Below are 21,799 nucleotides of genomic sequence, written 5' to 3'. Positions count from 1 at the left end.
TGCATAAGCCCGAGCTATCGGGCAGGTTAGCCAAGTGGGCCACAGAATTAAGTGAGCATGATATCATATATCAACTGCGGACGGCGATAAAATCACAAGTCCTTACCGACTTCGTCGCCGACTTCAGCGCAAAAAAAAAATGCCTGAAGTCGAAAAAGAAGCCGCCCACGCTTCTCCACAAACATAAGATCTATGGATTTTGTACACCAATAGTGCTTCCAATGCGTCGGAGGCCGGACTGGGACTTGTGCTCGAAGTCCCGATAGGCGAAGTGATTCGCCAGTCCATAAGGTGTCCAGACATGACTAACAACGAGGCCGAATATGAGGCCGTGATTGCAGGGTTAAGGCTAGCACTCAAGTACGGGGAGAGGCGGGTCATCCTACGCTGGGACTCTCAACTCGTCGTCAACCAAGTCACAAGGACTTTCTAGATCAAAGAATAAATGTTACAAAAATACCAGAACCGAGATCTGCAAACTACTACCCGAGTTTAACGAATGACAGCTCGACCAAATCCCTCGAGCACAAAACATCGAAGCAGACGACCTCGCCAAATTAGCGGCAACAACTGAAAGCATAACCGGAGAAGGAAACGTGGTCACCCTCCTCCACTCATCGATAGATCAAATCGAGGTAAGGACTATAAATCTAACATGGGGCTGGCGCAACCGTATTGTTACATACTTGGAGGATGGCGTACTCCCAAATGATAAAAAGGAAGCCAAGAAGCTCCATATACAAGCGGCCAGGTACAAAATCATTCACACAATGACCTATACAAAAGGGCGTATGGTGGCCCCTAGTGAAATGCTTAGGCCCGAATCAAACGCGGTGCGTCCTAGAAGAAGTCCATAAAGGCCACTGCGGATCTCACTCAGGCAATCGAGCTCTGATCAGATGTCTCATACGGGCAGGTTACTACTGGCCTACCATGAAAAAAAAGGCTGCAGACTTTGTGAAACAAATGCGAGCAATGCCAAAGATATGCCCCAATGATCCATCAAGCGGGCGAGCATCTCCACTCGGTCACTTCCCCTTGGCCTTTCATTAAATGGGGAATGGACATTGTCGTCCCCTCCTTGCGGGGCGAGGTAACGTACGATTTCTTTTGGTTTTAACTGACTATTTTTATAAATAGGTAGAAGCAGGAGCATTCGCCCAAAAACGCAAACATGAAGTGATCGTCTTCATATGGAAAAACATTGTGTGCCGCTTCGCGCTCCCCAAAAGAGATCAGTTGCGACAACGGACCCCAATTTACAGAAAAAAGGTCGCCGAATTTTTTGAGAAGTGGCATATCAAAAGAATACTCTCCATACCATACCACCCCGCGGGCAACGGGCAAGCAGAATCCTCCAACAAATCAATACTGAACATCATGAAGAAAAAACTTGAGGACGCCAAGGGATTATGGATGGAGCTATTACCAGAAGTGCTTTGGGCCTATCGTACAACGCCAAAGATGAGCACAGGAGAGACGCCCTACTCTTTAGTCTATGGGACAGATGCGATAATACCAGTCGAAGTCAAAAAGCCTAGTTTGCGATACTCACATGAGAGCGGGCCGAGGAACGATGAAAGAAGAAGGCAAGAGCTCGACGAAGCCGAAGAACGGAGAGATATGGCCTACATAAGGATGATCTCCCTAAAACAGCAGGCAGAATGCTATTATAACAAAAAAGTCCAAGATCAGACCACTCAAAGTCGGGGACTACGTGCTCAAGGCCAAAACACAAGCAAGTAAAGACCCACGGAAAGGCAAATTAGGGACGAATTGGGACGGCCCATACAAAATCACGACAGCAGCAAATAAAGGGTTATTTCAACTAGAAACAATGGAAGGAAAACTACTTCAAACTACTGGAACGTCGCCCACCTCAAGTACTTCAACTTTTAAGAAAACATGTCCTCCACGTCGTACTCTTTTTTCCTCACTTGAGTTTTGTCCCAATTGGGTTTTCTCAAGGAGGTTTTTAACGAGGCGACAAGGGGGACACTTCAAGTCGAAATACGAATGGAAAGAGACACCAAACGGTCAGTTCATTGCCCAACTTCTCAACGTCTCCAGGTCACCCAATGAAGGGACTAGATAGACTAGGACTGGAATGCCAGCCCGAAAAACATGTAAATTTCTTTAAGTATATGAGCAAAACATAAATGTATGAAGTTCGCCCATGTTTTCTCCAGAACAACATTGCCTCAATATATACTCGACCCCCGGCCACAATTAAGTAAATAACATTCGACCTCGTTCAAATTAACTCACATTCGACCTTATTCGAATTAAAGCACATTCGATCTCATTCGAATTAACTCACATTCGACCTCGTTCAAATTGACTAACATTCGACCTCGTTCGAATTAACTAACATTCAACCTCGTTCGAATTAACTAACATTCGACCGTGTTCAAATTAACTCACATTCGACCTCGCTCGAATTAACTCACATTCGACCTTGCTCGAACCAACTCAATACAGGTTACATTCGACCCCGTTCGAATTAACACCTACTAATCCCCTGCAATGACCAAAACCAAATTTTTATGATTGAAGCGACCAAACGACAAAACAAAAGAAAGAAGCGTGCAAGCCCGAACAGAAAGAAAAGAATCAGATACGAAACAATGAAAATGACATTTCATACTTCAAATATATTCCTTACAAAGGCTGAAGTAGATGCCAACAAAAGTATGTACAAAAGCTACAAGCAAAAGAAGGAAAAGCAACTGCGCGCTACCTAACTCAGCAGTACCATCTCGACCCGTCTCTCCACCATCGTCATCGTCGTTTGGATACTCATCTTCGTACCAGACATTCTGCTCAATCCCTTCCACGTCTTCCTCATCATCACCAGTTTATGGTGTAGCGGGGTCATAGCCACAAGCAAACCGAGCTTCACGTGCCTTAACACATGCATTCTCTAAGTCGGCGTCCGAAACAACCCCCGTCCCTATCAGATCCCTGAATATATCCAGTTGGGCCTCAGCGTGAATCCATTCCTCATATAGATCCCGAGGAACATTAGGAAAAGCATACGTGCAGGATGAGTATGGCTGAGCCAGTAGCTGTGTCTTTTCGGCCTCGAGGGAAACAACTTGATCACTAAGGTCCGCAACCTCTTTTTCTAACTCCCTTATCCGCTCATCAAGCCGCTCCTCTCTAAGCCTAGTCGTCTCCATGGAGCAATCCCATTCAGAATGGATAACACGGATCGTGTCCTTTAAAGTTGTCGCTTTAGGCGCAGCTAATAACTGGGCCGACTCCTCCTTCTCCAAACCCACTACCTTTTCGGCGACCTCGCCACTCAAAACAGCCGCACGAAGTTGACACTCCTCCATCTCAGCACTCAATAAGACCACTTAGGCCTGAAGGTCGGCGCATTGGGCCTCGACCCCCCTACTCACCTCGAGCTCCTCCTCTTTGTCCTTCAACACCCCCTCGAGCTCACTACATTTTTCGATGACCTTCACCAATTCGTCATTCTTTTCCTTTAGCTCATTTCGGAGGGCCCGGAAGATGCTACTGCCACTAAGTCACTGGAAAAGCTCATGGTGCTTATCACGATATTCGGGATATTTCTGCTCCATCTTTTGGAAGATGGCCTTATGCCTCTCCTCTCGGTGGGAACTTCCAATAACCTAGATCACGGTCTGAAAAGAAAGCCAGAGCGAAGAACAAAAGTCAAATTCGACATGAAAAATGAATATGGAAACGGAATACCAAACTTACCCTAAGAGCAAGGCCGGCTATGCTCTTCGACAAAGTGGAATCCTTCAGCTTCTCGAGGGTCTTACCCTCAACATCGGAACAGAGTGGACCAAGAGAAGGGACTACGTACTCCGTGCCAACTAATAGATCCCAGTCCAGAGGGATCGCAATAGTTCGCATGGTCCCCTCCAACCTCACGTCAAGCCGGTGAGTCCTTCCCCCATCATTCTAAACTCCTCGGTGTCCATATCGGAGCCCGTCTCATAATCCTCATCGGCTACACTTTTGCCCTTTGTATCAATCTGAGAGGAAGGATCCTCGGCTGGTAACGAAGTCGATGGCCCACCCTTTTATAAGGCATTAAGGACTCGTGCCGACAACCCTTCAAAACCCGTTTCTACCTTAGGGAGCAACGTACATCCCTAGTACCCCACGATGGCGGAATCGTGGACATAAGCTCAGTATCATTTTCGAGATCTATGGTCGCCATTTCTCTGATGACAAATTCCTCTATCATCGAACTCCCCACGCGGATACCTCATTTGCCGATACCGACAGATCGCCTCTTGCGGGGAAGCAGACTATCATCATTCGGCGATGATCCTTCCTTATCATCCTCGTCAACTAGATGACGTAGAGGGGAAGTGGAAACACCCACCGCAGTAGTCGACGATCGAGCAGGTCTCACCACAGCAGCAGGAATAGAAATGACATTTATCTTACGGAATGCCGGAGCAGGAGCTTTCTGCCTCCTCGAAGACCCTCGGCCTGCAAAAGAGATTAGAATGTCAACTCTTACTTAAAGTCATAACGAACATGCAACCACAAGGTCAGGATGACATATGTAAAAAGTAACTATATATATGAGTACAGACGGATAAACTCATCGGTCGCTGAAAGCTTGGGCCCGAACTTCTTGAAAAAGGCTGGCCACCCATGAATCCCCAATGTGTGAGGCAAGACCTGGCTAACCTAATCGTGAATATCCGCAACCAACAGAGGGGGCTCAGTCTCGGCTGATCAATAAGAAGACAGAGCGGTTAGGCTATGACCAGAACGAGCAAAATGAGCACTTAGTAAAAATACTTACGGGCAGAATTCCACGCCTCAGGAAATCCATTTGCGTTCGCCACCACGTCCTTAGTCTTGACGTGAAAGTAATTAAACCAGAATCGACGATTTGCTTTATTGTCCATCTTCACTACCAAGCTCTTGCCTCCATGGCGACGAAGGTGCAACATTGTACCCCTATGGAAATTGGGAGCGAAGAGGTGCATCAGGTGGCGAAGAGAAACCCCGCGGCCTTCCAATTCCGCGTACTTCGTCAGCATAAGGATGAGCTTGTAGATATAAGGAGAAAGCTGAGTCGGGAAGACGTCGTAGTAGCGACAGAATTCTTCTGCCAATGGGGGAATGAGAAAAGAGTAGCCCACGTATAACGGATATGCGTAGAACGAACAATATCCAGGGCGATGAATCTGCACCACATCGCGTCTAGCCAGGACCAGATCGATGTGGACTAGAATTTTGAACTTCGCTCTGAAACTAGCAAGGGCGGCTGCGTCCATCTCAGACTTCACGGCCTCAGGGTCATCCTCGGGCAGCTTTGAGAAGTCGGTTCTAGCCTTCTCGTTACGGGAAATTATTTCCTCCACCGTAGGAAAGCTTTCATCTTCTGCAACAATGGCAGCCCCATCGTCATGGGGAGGAATGTGCACTGCCAAGGGAACAGGGTCAGGTACCCCCCAGAACTGGAAGACACGTTAACCATTTTGGTTTATGAATAGAGGAGGTGTAAATGCAGAAGTGTCTGTAAGCACGTAATTTTTGACTCGCACAACTTTTAAAAGTAGTATTTTTAAAATATTTACTTATTTTTAATTTGATAGGATTTAGCCTATTTTTCACTTTTAATCTAATAGTAGAACATAAAATTCGAAAATACAAAAAATAGTTTCACATTATTTTTTACCTCATTACATATCTTTTTCAAGAATATTAGTATTTTTGGTAGAAATATTATTTTGATTTTGCGATGATTTTAATCTAATCCTATTTTTATTTTTAGTATGATATTTGAAAGATACGAAAAATAGTTTTGTTTTAACGGCTAGTTTTATTTTAATAGTTATTTCTACTTAAGTATTGCTAATTAATATTTTTGTAGTATTTTGTCTTTGTTTTTTATTTAATAGGCAAGAGTTGATGTGGGGTGAATAGAGTTTTGGTTAAAGGCCCATTTTAAATACAAATCTGGCCAAAAAGGCCCAAAGTGGACGGCCCATTCCCTCAGCCCACATAGCCCATAACAAAATATAACACCCTAGAACTCCTCCATTCTAAAAGAGAACTAACTCTAGAGCCAGCGACAGACCACCCCCAAGAAGAAAAACGGCCATACCCCCTCATCTTCCTAAAAAAATTGGCGGTCCTCTCTAATTTTTCGATCTCCCTGACTTGAGCAAAGGACAAACACACACAAATAGAGAGGGGAAGAGATGAAAAGGGGGACATTAGGGGAAAAGGGATCGATTTTCTTTAGGCTGAAACACAAACAGAAGACGTGGGGAAACGAAAAATGGAAAAGAGAAACTAAGGCTTGGTTTTTGTTTCTGATTCTCTCTTTTCTGATTTTTTATTTAGTTCTTTGATATATATATATATATAAAAGAATTGAGTCCAATCTAATTTCAAACTCGAAAATACACAAAATATATTTCAGTTTTCGTTGGTGGTTTTCAATCATGGAGTTCAGTTGAAATTCGGGTTGGTTTGCGGTTTGCGGTCTCAATTTTGGAGTTCGATTGTTGCCCAGTCGAGGTTGCTATCCGAGGTTCGAGGTTTGCAGAGTAAGTTTTTGCTGCTGCTTCATACCTGTTCGTGTTGTGATTTGTTCGATTTTGGCCGGAGGTCCTTGTATATTTTTTCAAAGTATCAAGGAAAAAAGAAAATCTATTTTTGCTGCTATAAGGTCCGCTCGTACCTCTTTAACTTGCAGTCTCTTATTTGCTTTATTTGGTATTGAAATTGATTCATGAAACTCTCTGCTTACTTGTCTTGATTTGGATATTAATTGATGCTTTGGCTTCTTTGCTTTATCTATTTGATGTCAAAATTGATTTTCTCACTAAGCAATTAAGATGGATTAGCAGTTAATGAGTTAAGTGGCCGTGGGGTTTGGGGTACTGCAAATTGAAAAGAAGGATTTGAGAATGTGGGTTGTTGGGGATTAAAATTAATGGCATTTGGGCTTAAGATTATTTCAATTGTTATTATTTTATTCTATTGAGTCGACAGTAGTATCTTTAGGTCCGCTAACACTCGAGTAGGCAAATCATAGGTCGCTTCTTTTCATTTTGTCGAGGTAAGAGGTTGTTCTCTTTACTTTATATTCAGGGGAATGCCTCGTAGAGTTTGTATATATTATTATTACCCGGGGTATGCCCCGAAGTGAATGTAAACGGAGGCCGAGACTACACTGTAGAGGAAGTATAATGTAGGTTAGCTTGAGATTTTAATTTTTATTTTTTTATTTTTCTTTTATTAGGCGGGGACAACCTTGAGCCTCTTCTGTGTTTATTCTTGCTCTTTGTGTGTTTCTACCTCAATTAGAATATTTTTAAATGCCAACTTGATCATGTACGCAACCGTACTAGTTACGGGACTCGGGGAATGCCTAACACCTTCTCCCCGAGTTAAATGAACCCCATTATCTAGAATTTCTTGTGCAAACTGGTTTAAGAGTCAAATGTGTGAAGAAAAATTATTATTTTAAAAATGGTGACCTGGCACACCGAAATCAAATGTCAGGTGGCGACTCTGAAAATCCTTCGAAACGCAATCTTTTTGTCACTTTCAAATTGAAAACTCTTTTGAGCTTAAAAATCTTCTTTATATTTTTAAAGAGGGTCAGTAAGGTAAAAAAAAAAAGGGTGTGACAGCTTTGGCGACTCTGCTGGGGAGTTGCAGGTTCGAGCTGATACTTGATCTTGTTGGCTTTTAGGATATTCGTTTGAGGTATTTGTTTTCTTTATTTGCTTTGTTTATTTGGTTTGTTTGTCTTATTTCCTATTTTGTTGGTTATTTGTTTATCGCTTTTCCCTATGTGTTTACCGCTTTATAACAGTCATCATTTGCATAATCATGGGTCTTCTTTCTGCAACAAGTCTTCCAGAGTACGTTTGAGCGTACACGGCCTTTTGTGAGTCACCCGTGTCTTTAGGGGGTGGCGTGGGAGCGTGGAGTGGGCGGATAACTAGAGCAGCCGCCATCGACCACGTGCCGCCCCGAATTGCCTTGTCTAGTAAACCTCCAAACTTAGGTCAGCCTTTAGGTCATGCTTATTTGCATCATGTCATTTACACTTAGCGAGGCTCGGTCCCAGGCAGCGGTCCCTTTATAGGAAGCCTATCCAAATTATGTCAAAACGGGCCCATGGCCCAAAAAAGACATTTAATCATTCTCATGTGCTACATGCTGCATTCTTTAAGGGTAAAGGGGTCATTTGGCGGACCAATGACGGTTTGAGGGTAAATGAGAAAGAAAAGAGGGTGAAGTGTAAAAATGAAGCAAGTAGGGCCTAGTTATGTTTTTCTTTCACAACTTTTTCAAGAAAAAGACCAAAAAAAAAATTATAAATGAAAAAATCCAAAAAGATTTTGCACTTTCCCATCATTTTCCAAAAACAAAAAATCAAAAAAAAAAGAGAAAAAGAAAATCAAAAAAGATTTTACATGTTTTATCATTTTTCAAAAAAAAGCAAAAAATATGTTTTCTCCTAATCATTTTTTTTTAAATTCTCTCCCATATCCAATCTTCTTTTAAATTCTCTCCCATATCCAATCTTCCTGAACTACGCATACCTGATTCTCGTCTTTCGGGGCGGGATACGTAGGCAGCCCACATAGAGTCCGGTCTTCCTAGTGAGTTTTAAGTTCTTGGCTTCGCGGGGTCTTAGCCAAATCTTGCATGTCTAGCCATGTTCGGCCACATCTGCCGTTTTTGCAAAATAGGGATATTTTCGCAAAAGTGGCTTGTTAACCCATGTCTTAGAGTCTTAAGTCTACCACATGGTGTCCTCTTAGTTTAAGATCCATTCCTATTGAATTTGCATGTTTAGCCATTTTTCGGCCATATAGGCCATTTCTGCAAAGTTGGGTCATTTTCACAAAGCAACTTTAGGGACCGCGATTCCTGAGAGTTTATGGGCCTTCGTGAGGTGTTTCCATATTTTAGAGGTCGTACTAATTGAGTTTTTACTTCTAGCCACATTTAGGCCACGTAGGTTATTTTGCAAAGATAGCCTCACTCGTGCCTTGCATAGCCCTATAGGAAGCATTATGGTCTCACATAGTGCATCGAGTCACTAACTCTATTTGGTCTTATTTTTCTTATTCAGGTATGGATTCATTTATCGGAGCTCGAGCATGACAGATACTCCATGACCATCTTAGTCAGGACCGTTGCTTTCAGCAGCTGTTTGAGGAGACTTTTTATATTTTGAGTCTATTTTATCTTTTATTTTACATGCTTTGTCCAGTAGTATTGATTCTTTTAGGTGGTGTCACAGTTTGTCATAGTCTAGTTGTGAAAACCAAAAAGAAAAGTTATAAATGAAAAATCCAGAAAAGATTTTATATTTTTAGTATATTTTGTCCATTACTTTTTCAGAACTACGCTTGGTCTGATTTATGTGAAACATGATACGCAGGCAACCTACATAGGGTTCGATCAAATAGTTTTTGAAATTTAAAAAAAAAAGAAAAAGAAAAAGAAAAGATGAAATTATGGGATGTGAGAAGTGAGAGGAAAGAAAAAATGATAATCAGAAAGAAAAAGAGAGGAAAGAAATGATCAAATCAAGGAGCGCAAGAGAGGAGATGAAGAAGAAAAGGGCAAAGAGAGTAAAATTGGGATGATGTCATATGACCTTCGTACCTCGGAGTTATTTTAGAACCGATAACTGTGACTAGGTGCATTGCACATAATGTGAGATTATCTTATGTTAAATTCCCTAACACTAACATGACAACTTCATTTTGTTCCTCTTTGTTATCTTCATTATAGCAGAAGGGTGGTTGATTTGTGGTTCTTAAGCTGATAACTCTTTCCTACAACATAAAGTCGAAAGGCAATGGCAGACGACAACAGAGTTGAGTTGGTCGATACTGGTACCCGAAAGCAGTTGGTTGAACAGGACATTGAGTTGGTTGAAGAGGTAAGGATGTTGAGACAACACATGGCGGACACGTATCAGGCTTGGATGACTGGGAAGGCACCACCTCCGCCACTACCTAGCTTCCTAGATGCTACCCTTACCCAAGCTCCGATCGTAGTGTCAAATGATCCACCATATTCTCTGGATTTTGCCGCTTATCACAGCTTTACTAACCTCCCTAGTAGCTCTATCGTTCGTCCTCCAACTACCTTTCCCAAAAATAGCCCTCCTGATGTTGTTGAGCTCCGCCAACGACAAGTCCCAGTGGGCATTCCTGCTAAACGCTTTTAGCCACAACATCGATCCCATGAATATACTCGTACTCCAGATAATCCTCCTCGATGCTACTTCTCTCCACAAAATCCCAAAAGTCATACCTCACCTCCCCACTACTCTATCAATAATGCACCGCCATACGCTCCACATCCACAGGACTCGCATTGGTCTGCACCACTTTCACAAATATTTTACCCGTCTCCTCATGCATGTCAACCACCTACCCGCAAGAGGTTCCAACCGAGGCCGGAGTACAAAATGAAAAGGCAACAACAAAGAGAAAAGTCTTTCACTCCTATTGGAGAATCATATTCTAGTTTGTTCCAAAGGTTAAGGCAATAGGATATGTTGAAGCCAATTCAGATAAAAATGCCGAACCCCCTTCCAAAGAATTTTGATTTTTCTCAAAGGTGCGCATATTGCTCTAATGCCCCAGGGCACAGTATAGAAAAGTGTTGGCATCTGAAAAGAGCAGTCCAGAAGCTTATTGATGCATGTGACATTACCGTGCAAAATCCAGATGCAGCAGATACTAGCCAAAGTCTATCACCTGTTCATAATGAGATGCATTTGGTGGGCCTTATTTGTGTTGAAAAGGAATATGAGAACTCTTCTGAATCCCTTAGAGGGCCACTTGCCGCGAAATTTTCAGCGGTATCAATCTCGGTTCCAGAAGTTGATCTTAAGAACGAGTTGGTAAAGAGGACCCAAAAGCAATCTGCTCAGGTCAATGTGATGGAGATTTGTGAAGGTCCTAGAAATGTTGATGTACGACTCAGTGGCTAAGATGTCGAGCTTGGTAATTGGAAATACACTCCTTTCTTGGCTAGCCAGGGAGGAATTTTGGTGGTTTATTTTGTTGTCATTTCTGTTGTCCGGGTTATTTCAGGGTTGTAATCCGGATATTGCCTTGTGGCTCAAACCCTTCTTCCTCTTATTTTGCCTAGTTCATTTAGTTGTAGTAACTCGTCTAGTGTTATCTAGGATTTTTCCAGGGTTGTAACCCATGTCTATTTTGCTTGTTTTGTTGTTCAAACCCTTTCACCGTCTGTCTAATGCAATCTCCTATTTTCTGTTATTTCTAGTCAGTTTTTGTTTTGTTCTCTTTTCCTTTTATAGTTTTTTTCATGGTGACTCTAGTGACATGACATGCACGCGTAATTCTCAGCCTGGTCTTAAAAGTTAGTCTAATCATGAAGCAATGGAACAAGTTTTAAAGATGAACATTTGAGGAAAATAAGTAAAGATTTGGATATTTTGAGATCATTTAAAGCCCGAATCGTGTGAAACTGGGGCAGATAGTTTGGGGAGTTAAGAGGACGATAAGAATTTGTTACAAGAGAATGCATCCCAGATAATTTGAAGCAAGCAACTTTGAGTTCAAGTGCATCTCAAGTTACAAGATAAAGCCAAGAGAGTTTGCTCCAAATTGACGGAGCACATCCATTGTGAAGAAGAAATCACACAACGAGAGTTCTGTACTTGACAGAGCACTAAAGAGAGATGGAAGGCATATCTGTGAATCAATGCCGATGCTGCAAAAGAAATGATATGCATGATCTTCATTTTTCATCCTCAAGTTGCATGTGTTGTACTTGGCTTTTTCAGATATTGGGAGGCTCTCTTTCAGCTACCCAAACACTTTATACCCTTCGGTACTCTTTTGAGCATGTGCTGATTTCTTTGACCTCCCCTCTTTTGGAATCAAGCTAGAGTCATAAAAAAAAGTTCATGTCCCCATAGGTTTGTTTTGTAAAGTTCATTCCAAAATAAAAAATAAAAAAAAAGACATAAAGAAGGAAAAAAAGATGGAAAAAAAAGAAGAAAAAGAAAAATAGCAACAAAGAGTAGTCTTTTAAACTACGTTCGACCTGATTCTTGTCACCACAAGATACGTAGGCAGCCTTACGGTTCGGTCGCACTAAATAAAATATTTCATAATCCCACGAATTCAAGAATGGGAAAGTTTTTTCTTAGAAATTCCATCTTTAAAAAAAATTCTCTTATTTTAGAAACGGGGGCAAAGTTTTAAAATGGATTCCAAAAGTTGTAAATAAATTAACCCTATTGTCTTAGTTATTTTGAGCCTTTATGATATCATTTCTTTCTAACCTTGTCCAAAAGCCTCATTACAGTCCAAAAAAGACCTCCCAGATAATCTTTGAGAGTGTCGAGTTAGACATGCCAGGAGCATATGATATTTTTACCATGGTTAATGCTTTGTCATCTGCAGAATCAGAAAAAATGAGGAGAAAAGAACAAAATGAGAGAGTCTTATCGGTGAAAACCCTCACGGGCACCATAAGGCGACGGTGAGTTGACAGAAAGAACAAAATGAGAGAGGCTTGAAAGTGAAAACCCTTTTGAGAGAATGAACAAACTGATGATCGTGAATTAGATAGGACAATTGGAGCATTGAAGCCTAGTTTCACAACTTAGAGGTATGACAAGAATGGAAGATTAGACTTGCTTGACAGATCAGGCCATTTAATCCAAGATGCACGTCATGGTCATTAGAGTTGGTGTCACATCAGATAACTTTCTATTTGGTAATTCTCTTGTTAGATGTCATCTCTTTCCACTGTCCCCTTACTTTGTTCTTCTTGCTTTGTTTAAGTCCTCTTTTTGAGTCCGCTCTGTCAGAACAAGTGAGAAATGACTTCAAAATTTGCTGTCAGCTTTCCAATTGCACAAAGCGGAGTGTGACTAGCACATCAAAGTGGCATAAGTCAGGGAAAAGTGGCATGCGTACTGAGTTGACAACAATTGAAGTGCTTTGGGATTCATGTGAAATGCAAAGGTTCGGTAAATGTCAATTCATGGGCACAATGCTACAGATAGAGGATTTGGGTCTTGAACGGATCATAGGTATTTTCTATGATAAGGGTGACCGAGAAAGTGGTTAGCCAATAACAATCAAGGTCTTCCAAGTTGAAATCAAAGTTATCATGGCAAGTGTAGGAGCAATCGCCCTCAAGATCAAGGCCACAAACCAACCACTATGTTTTAAACTCACAAGTCTTCTTTGCTTGAAACATGGACGAAGACTATGTCCAAATCAAAGATTGGAAGCTTGAAATTTTCAGGTGTCGTGCCCAAATTTTGTGAGCACAAAGGTTGTTTGAGAAGGTTTTTACCTAGTTGAGAAGATCATACCTCCTAGGCATTCTCCCAAGTCGGAAGTTAGTTTTTCCTTAAGTTCAGGGGTCCTGCCTGGAGAATAGGGTCAATTGTTAGTTTCCTTAAGTTTTAATCTTTAGTTTTTCTTGAGTTCATGGGTCTCGCCTGGAGAATAGGGTCAATTTTTAGTTTAGTCAAGCTCAGTTTATAGTTTTCCTCAAGCTCAATTTCAAATCTAGGAGATGCACTTCCTAGTTTGGGTTTTTCAGATTTTATTTCTTTAGGAGACACACTTCCTAATTTTAGGTTAAAGGTTTCACCATTAGGAGATGCACTTCCTAGTTTGGATTTTTTAGATTTTATTTCTTTAGGAGACACACTTTCTAAATTGAGATTTCACCCCTAGGAGACGCACTTCCTATTTTGTGTCATTTAAGTTCATCTCTAGGAGACGCACTTCCTAGTTTGAGTTATCGAAGTTTCACCCCTAGGAGACGTACTTCCTAGTCTAGGTCTTTCAGGACATACTTTTAGGAGACGCACTTCCAAAATTGAGTTTTACAGTTTTGCTAACAACTCACAAATCCTCCTAGTGCAAACTGGGGTAAAATTTTTTGTTTGTTTTATTGTTTTGATTGCAGGCACCCACCTGGAGAACGAGGGTCAATATTTAAGAAATCAGTTTTAAGTTCAAGTCAAAGAGGCATCAGCAGCCCGCCTGAAGAATAGGGTCAACTTTCAATTTACAAGTTCAAGAGGCATCAGGAGCCCGTCTGAAGAATAGGGTCAACTTTAAATTCACAAGTTCAAGAGGCATCAGGAGCCCGCCTGAAGAATAGGGTCAACTTTTAAAGTTCAAGAGGCATCAGGAGCCCGCCTGAAGAACAGGGTCAACTTTCAGTTTTTAAGTTCAAGTCAGAGAGGCATCAGGAGCGCGCCTGAAGAATAAGGTCAACTTTCAATTTTCAAGTTCAAGAGGCATCAGGAGTCCGCCTGAAGAATAGGGTCAACTTTTAATTTTTAAGTTTAAGAGGCATCAGGAGCCAGCCTGAAGAACAGGGTTAACTTTAAGTTTACAAGTTCAAGTCAGAGAGGCATTAGGAGCCCTCCTGAAGAACATGGTCAGCGTTCAGTTTTCAAGTTCAAGTTAGAGAAGCATCAGGAGAATCCCGCCTGAAGAACAGGGTCAATTTTCAGTTTAAAATTTCAAGTTAGAGAGGCATCAGGAGCGCGCCTGAAGAACAGGGTCAACTTTCAATTTTCAAGTTCAAGAAGAATCAGGAGCCCGCCTGAAGAACATGGTCAACTTTCAATTTTCAAGTTCAAGGTATAGAAGCATCAGGAGCCTGCCTGAAGAACAAGGTCAATTTTTAGTTTACAAGTTCAAGTCAAAAAGGCATCAGGATCCCGCCTGAAGAATAGGGTCAACTTTAAGTTTTCAAGTTCAAGTCAGAGGCAGCAGGATCCCGCCTGAAGAATAGGGTTAACCTCCAATTTTTTCAAGTCAAATCAGAAGTAGCACGAGCCGCCTGAAGGACAATGTTTGCAAGCTCAAGTCTACCGCAAGTTCAAGTTTATTTCAAGTGCAAGCAACAGGGTGCCCGCCTGAAGAATAGGGTCAACTTCTAATTTTCTTCAGATTCAAGTCAACAGGATGCCCACCTGAAGAATGGGGTTGAATTTTGAGTTTCATGATTGAAGGATCAAGTGGATATTCAAGGAAGATTCGAGACAAGAAGTAGATAGGATCTTGTATTTTTCTTTTATTTTTGATGTAATTTTTCCTTTTATTTTTTATGTAATGGCAGGAACCTCGGACCGGAACCTCGACGGCACTTCAATCGGCTCTCCACCTCGGTATACTCCATCACTCTTCTCACTTTTGAACTACACGTGGCCTGATTCCTTTATAACCAAAGATATATAGGCAGCTCAAATACCAGGGCTCGGTCACAATCTCTTGTCCATCTTTGTTTCGTTTTGAATAAGCGTCGGGTCATAAATCAATTACATTGCTTATAGTTCTTTGCTCAAAAAACTCTTCGAGTTTCCGAGCAAAGAGGGGCAGCTGTAAACACGTAATTTTTGACCCGCGCAACTTTTAAAAGTAGTATTTTTAAAATATTTACTTATTTTTAATTTGATAGGATTTAGCCTATTTTTTACTTTTAATCTAATAGTAGAACATAAAATTCGAAAACATAAAAAATAGTTTCACTTTGTTTTTTACCTCATTACATATCTTTTTCAAGAATATTAGTATTTTTGGTAGAAATATTATTTTAATTTTATGATGATTTTAACCTAATCATATTTTTATTTTTAGTATGATATTTGAAAGATACCAAAAATAGTTTTGTTTTAACGACTAGTTTTATTTTAATAGTTATTTCTACTTAAGTAGGGCTAATTAATATTTTTGTAGTATTTTATCTTTATTTTTTATTTAATAGGCAAGAGTTGATGTGGAGTGGATAGATTTTTGGTTAATTAGGCCCATTTTAAACACAAATCTGGCCAAAAAGGCCCAAAGTGGACGGCTCATTCCCTCATCCCACATACCCCATCAGATATAACACCCTAGAACTCCTCCATTCTAAAAGAGAACTAACTCTAGAGCCAGCGGCAGACCACTCCCAAGAAGAAAAACGGCCAGACCCCCTCATCTTCCTAAAAAAATCGGCGGTCCTCTCTGATTTTCCGATCTCCCTGACTTGAGCAAAGGACAAACGCACACAGATAGAGAGGGAAAGAGATGAAAAGGGGGACATTAGGGGAAAAGGGATCGATTTTCTTTAGGCTAAAACTAAGACGTGGGGAAACGAAAAATGGAAAAGAGAAACTAAGGCTTGGTTTTTGTTTCTGATTCTCTCTTTTCTGATTTTTCATTTAGTTCTTTGATATATATAAAAAAGAATTAAGTCCAATCTAATTTCAAACTCGAAAATACACAAAACATATTTCAGTTTTCATTGGTGGTTTTCAATCATGGAGTTCAGTTGAAATTTGGGTTGGTTTGCTGTTTGCGGTCTCAATTTTGGAGTTCGATTGCTGCCCAGTCGAGGTTGCCGTCCGAGGTTCGAGGTTTGCAGAGTAATTTTCTGTTGCTGCTGTTGTTGTTTTCCATCCCTGTTCGTGTTGTGATTTATTCGATTTTGGCCGGAGGTCCTTGTATATTTTTTCAAAGTATCAAGGAAAAAAGAAAATCTATTTTTGCTGCTATAAGGTCCGCTCGTACCTCTTTAACCTGCAGTCTCTTATTTGCTTTATTTGGTATTGAAATTGATTCATGAGACTCTCTGCTTACTTGTCTTGATTTGGATATTAATTGATGCTTTGGCTTCTTTGCTTTATCTATTTGATGTCAAAATTGATTTTCTCACTAAGCAATTAAGATGGATTAGCAGTTAATGAGTTAAGTGGCCGTGGGGTTTGGGGTACTGCAAATTGAAAAGAAGGATTTGAGAATGTGGGTTGTTGGGGATTAAAATTAATGGCATTTGGGCTTAAGATTATTTCAATTGTTATTATTTTATTCTATTGAGTCGACAGTAGTATCTTTAGGTCCGCTAACACTCGAGTAGGCAAATCATAGGTCGCTTCTTTTCATTTTGTCGAGGTAAGAGGTTGTTCTCTTTACTTTATATTCAGGGGAATGCCTCGTAGAGTTTGTATATATTATTATTACCCGGGGTATGCCCCGAAGTGAATGTAAACGGAGGCCGAGACTACACTGTAGAGGAAGTATAATGTAGGTTAGCTTGAGATTTTAATTTTTATTTTTTTATTTTTTTATTAGGCGGGGACAACCTCGAGCCTCTTCTGTGTTTATTCTTGCTCTTTGTGTGTTTCTACCTCAATTAGAATATTTTTAAAAGCCAACTTGATCATGTACACAACCGTACTAGTTACGGGACTCGGGGAATGCCTAACACCTTCTCCCCGAGTTAAATGAACCCCCTTATCTAGAATTTCTTGTGCAAACTGGTTTAAGAGTCAAATGTGTGAAGGAAAATTATTATTTTAAAAATGGTGACCTGGCACACCGAAACCAAATGTCAGGTGGCGACTCAAAAAATCCTTTGAAACGTAATTTTTTTGTCATTTTCAAATTGAAAACTCTTTTGAGCTTAAAAATCTTCTTTATATTTTTAAAGAGGGTCAGTAAGGTGAAAAAATGGGTATGACAGTATGAAGAGTAGCAGGAGCCACCAAAATCAGTGAAGGCGGGAGTATGAAGTAAGGTCAAGAAAACAAAGATTCTGATTGAGGAAGGAAGAAGAAGATATGAAAATTCGATTTTTAGAATGCAAAGACTGAATCGAAAGATTGAGTATCCCTATTTATAAGAGTTAGGGCATCAATATCGAAGAAGAAAATTGTTGTTACCCAGCTCAAGAATTGAAACGGCAGAGGCGCGAGAAACGATACAGGGTATCGAAAAAATGCGTAATAATGACGCATGATGACATGACGTCACTCTGAAACGATGTGACCTTAGGTTGCATCTCACGGAAGGCCACATTTTCATCCCGTCTAAAGCGCTACTACTCGACCTGCTCGCATAAAACTTCTCAACCCTAACTAACAGAGTCCACTCATCGAGGTTGCCCAAGATCGACATCATTAAGTGGAGGGATTAACTGTATAGGTCAAAATCTGCCTCAGTGGGATTTAGCATGGAGCGATATCATGAAAAATGATATGGTCGAGGTCGACTAGTAGATAACGGGACTCGTAGCCGAGCAATCAATAACGGCCGAGGTCGAGTATCAAGGGCAGTGCTAACGGCTAGTTTTTGTAATAGGATATTCAAGAGAATATTCCATTGAATATTCTTGGTATTTGTACTTTTAGGGTTGACTAGCGTATGTCCCATATAAATAGAAAAAGAGATAGGGGAAAAAGGGCATGTAACATTCTCTAATAAGAACACTTTTTGAGAAGAAGACTTTCTCTCTAGAAAAGATACAAACACTACCTTTCTGAGAAGATTCGATTATCTATTATTCCACACTTTTTCATCAGATCCGAGAATAGTTCCAATATTATAGCATTTGCCTATCACTCATCACTATGAGAAGGAGAAATCATCCACCCCATTCAATAATGGGTGAATCATTCTCTTTCTTTACGTTAATGCCATTTATTATTATTTATTGTTTGAAATTCTTCCATCATTAATGATCTTGAAACATTGAATGTATACAACATTTAATCCTCTACCAACACTGTCCGATTTTATTTGAGTTGACTAGTTATAAGTCTGGGGATATTATTATTAACGAGGTTTAATCCCTTTTTATATAAAATTAATTAGTTTAATCAAAAGTTTATATTTATTGGTCAAACAACTCAAATGGTAATTAAGGTCATGTTTTCTTTTGATAGATACGGTTGTTCTTAATTAATGCACAAAACATGATGTTCCATCAGCAAACCAAATGTCCATCTAGGTCTAATTTCCACGCGTTAACACCATAGTATATATTAAGATAATGAAACTAATATATATATATACTCTAGGTACAAGTGGCATGCACCTCAGGCTTGAGCGTCAGAAATTAGACAAAAATTAAAGAGGTACTTATAGCTAGACCAATTGCAAATTAAACTCGACATTCAATTCCTGGAATAGCTACTGCTGATAGCTAAGCACAACTTCGGATTTATACCGCTTATATTTTTTAGCTTTTTCAGTGCGTGTTTCAGTGGTGGTGTCATCGCACCATATTTCTGTACAAGTGTTCTAGCAGCTTCTTTGTCGCCTCTTAGTTACTTGTATTGTGAGTATTTCCCTACTCAAGCTTGCAACACTATCTTCAACTTTTGAATAGAAGCAAAACAGTGACTTCATTTGAAGACTGAGTTTTTGAAGTATGAAACAGTTAATTAGTCCCATACGTCATACCTGTTCAAAGTCAACGGCAAAGTGCAATGTCCGTCTGTCACGACCCCAAATCCCCACCTTAGAATATCGTGATGACATCTAATTTCTAAAACTAGTTAAGTCTAACACACATTGATAATTTAACAAAAATAATAAATTAGATATTAAATTAATATGATAAAATGTCATAATATGCCAAAACGAAACTACAGTCAAGTTATCCCCAAAACCAATGGAACTGAGTCATAAGCTCTACTGAAAAATGCACGAAGAATCTCTAATACAATATTGTTCAAAAACAAAAGAAACAATAGCATAAGATCTCTAGAAGGTGACTACAAGGCCTGTGAGTATCAGGCAGGTATACCTTGAAATCTCCACAAATTATGAGTCAACTCACCGGCGTCCGGCACGAGCAAGAGTACCTGGATCTGCACAAAAATATACAAAAGTGTAGTATGAGTACACCACAACGGTACCCAATAAGTATCAAGCCTAACCTCGGCAATCTAATAACATGAAGCAAAGAAATAAATGACAACAAAACAGTATAATGATGTAAGGCTAACAACGAAAATTAAGGCAATAAAGGACAACAAAGAGTGAACATATGATAAGAACAAGTGATCAAGTACCGTAAAAATACAAGTAAAACGAATGAAGGAAACATAATAACCATTCAAATCAACAAGCCTTTTCAATATAGAATATTGAAAATTGATCAAAATCACTTACCCAATAGTTGTATGTGAAAATTCCATCTCCAAATCGCCTCCTACCGAATCTTGGGTTCTAAAATATGAAAAATGAGACTAAATCCCGTCTTCCCAACCCTTTTGCTCACGTGCAGAAGTCGCAATTACGACACTGGGTTTGCAATTGCGAACACTGACAAATGTGAAGAAGGACTCGCAAATGTGGCACCTAACAACCTAGAGGGATGTCGCAATTGCTACACCGACCTCGCAAATGTGAAGTCTGCCCTATTCGCAAATGCGACCAAATGGTCACAAATGCGACCTACCCAACCTAAGATCGCAATTGCGATAACTGGAGCACCAGCACGCCAGCAAATCTGAAACCAGCTCAAACCATTCTAAAACACGTTCAAAACTCACCCGAGTCCCTGGGGCTCTACACCAAACATCCACACAAGTCTAAAAATATCATACGAACTCGCTCGTGTGATCTAAACATCAAAATAACATCCGAAATCACGAATCATACATCAAAACGTATGGAATTCAAAAGAAAACTCAAGAATCACTACAATCACAACCAAGCGTCTGAATCTTATCAAACCAACTCTGAATTACACCAAATTTTACAGGCAAGCTCCAAATAGAAAAACATACCTATTCCAAGTCCCCAAACTAAAATCCGAACCCGATAGTCATAAAATCAACCTACGGTCAAACTTAAGAAAATTTTTAAACCTCAAATTGCCAACTTTCGGCAAAACAAGTCAAATCAACCTAGGGATCTTCGAATTCAATTCCGGGAATACGCCTAAGTCCAAAATCACGATACAGACCTAACAGATTCATCAAAATACCGTTCCGAAGTCATTTTCACAAAAGTCAAACATCGGTCAACATTTCCAACTTAAGCTTCTAAACCAAGAACCAAAGGGTCCAAATCATTTCAAAATTTTCCCGAATTGAAACTAACCATCCCCGCAAGTTATAAAACTACAAATAAACATACGGAAAACTTCAAAAGGGGAAACTGGACTCAAATACATAAAACAAACGATCGGGTCGTTACACTATCCTTTCCTGATTATATTTGAAATATTAAAGATTGATGTGTGGAAGGTCAAAGACTAAAGGGGATGACTAATTGACAACAAATGCATACCCATGAGTTTCCTATAATTCAAAGCGTACTGAGCGGAAATATCCAGCAAGAAAAGAGACATACATTGACTTGGCCAGGCTTCTCGGAAGTAAATCCTAGGCCATATAAGAACTAAAAGATCATTGACTTTTGACTTTGATTATCATTAGAAAAATAAGGAATGTAATAGCAGTATTCATTTCCAAGTTGAAAGGTATAATGATCTCCAACTATCAACTTAAAATGGAGTTCCCCTGTTACCGTATTCCTCAGTTTAGAGTTGGGAGTTTCCATATCGATGTACTCCGAGACCCATCGGAGGTGGGGTTAGCATTGTAGCTGTTGCACCACTTGTCAGGGCCCTCAATACCTTTCCGATTTGAGCATTCAGCTGTTGTTACTATGTCATGAATTCTTTCACCGTCTCCTCCAACCTATGTCGTTCATTACCCCTGCTAGCAGATCTTGCAAGGGAATTTTCACTCTAACGAGATGGCTATTGGCTAGGTCCCAGTTGATTGATCATTTGAGGTCCATGTTCCTCCGGTTTGCTCCGCTAGTTGCCTACGGGTTGGTTATTGATTCTAGACATGGTATTTCCCTTGAATAAGTGAGAATAATAGAAAATTGAAATTTAGTAATACTACTTTGGATTAAACGCCCAATTGCTTGGACCTAGGAAGCGCCAAATTATTTAACCCAAAAACTGATTTTAGGATAAATAATTGAATTTATATTTTAAAGCG

The 21,799-nt window shown here is 40.2% G+C and overlaps 1 long non-coding RNA gene across 2 annotated transcripts; it reads right to left on the bottom strand.

Moving 5' to 3' along the window:
- Window positions 1-19,382: 19,382 nt before the first annotated feature.
- LOC107770937 (uncharacterized) lies at window positions 19,383-21,608 on the bottom strand. Of its 2 annotated transcripts, none has more exons than XR_012706213.1 (2): window positions 21,138-21,608; window positions 19,383-19,645 (listed from the first exon to the last, which is right to left on the bottom strand). It is a non-coding gene; the product is annotated as an uncharacterized LOC107770937 (long non-coding RNA). The 2 variants fall into 2 exon arrangements; XR_001644713.2 differs by having other exon boundaries at window positions 21,315-21,544.
- Between the last annotated feature and the right edge of the window lie 191 nt (window positions 21,609-21,799).

The sequence above is a fragment of the Nicotiana tabacum genome, chromosome 23 (assembly GCF_000715075.1).
Source record: "Nicotiana tabacum cultivar K326 chromosome 23, ASM71507v2, whole genome shotgun sequence".
Lineage (NCBI taxonomy): Eukaryota > Viridiplantae > Streptophyta > Magnoliopsida > Solanales > Solanaceae > Nicotiana > Nicotiana tabacum.
Note: the sequence above shows the minus strand (reverse complement) of the source record. Positions and strands in the feature narration are given on the sequence as shown.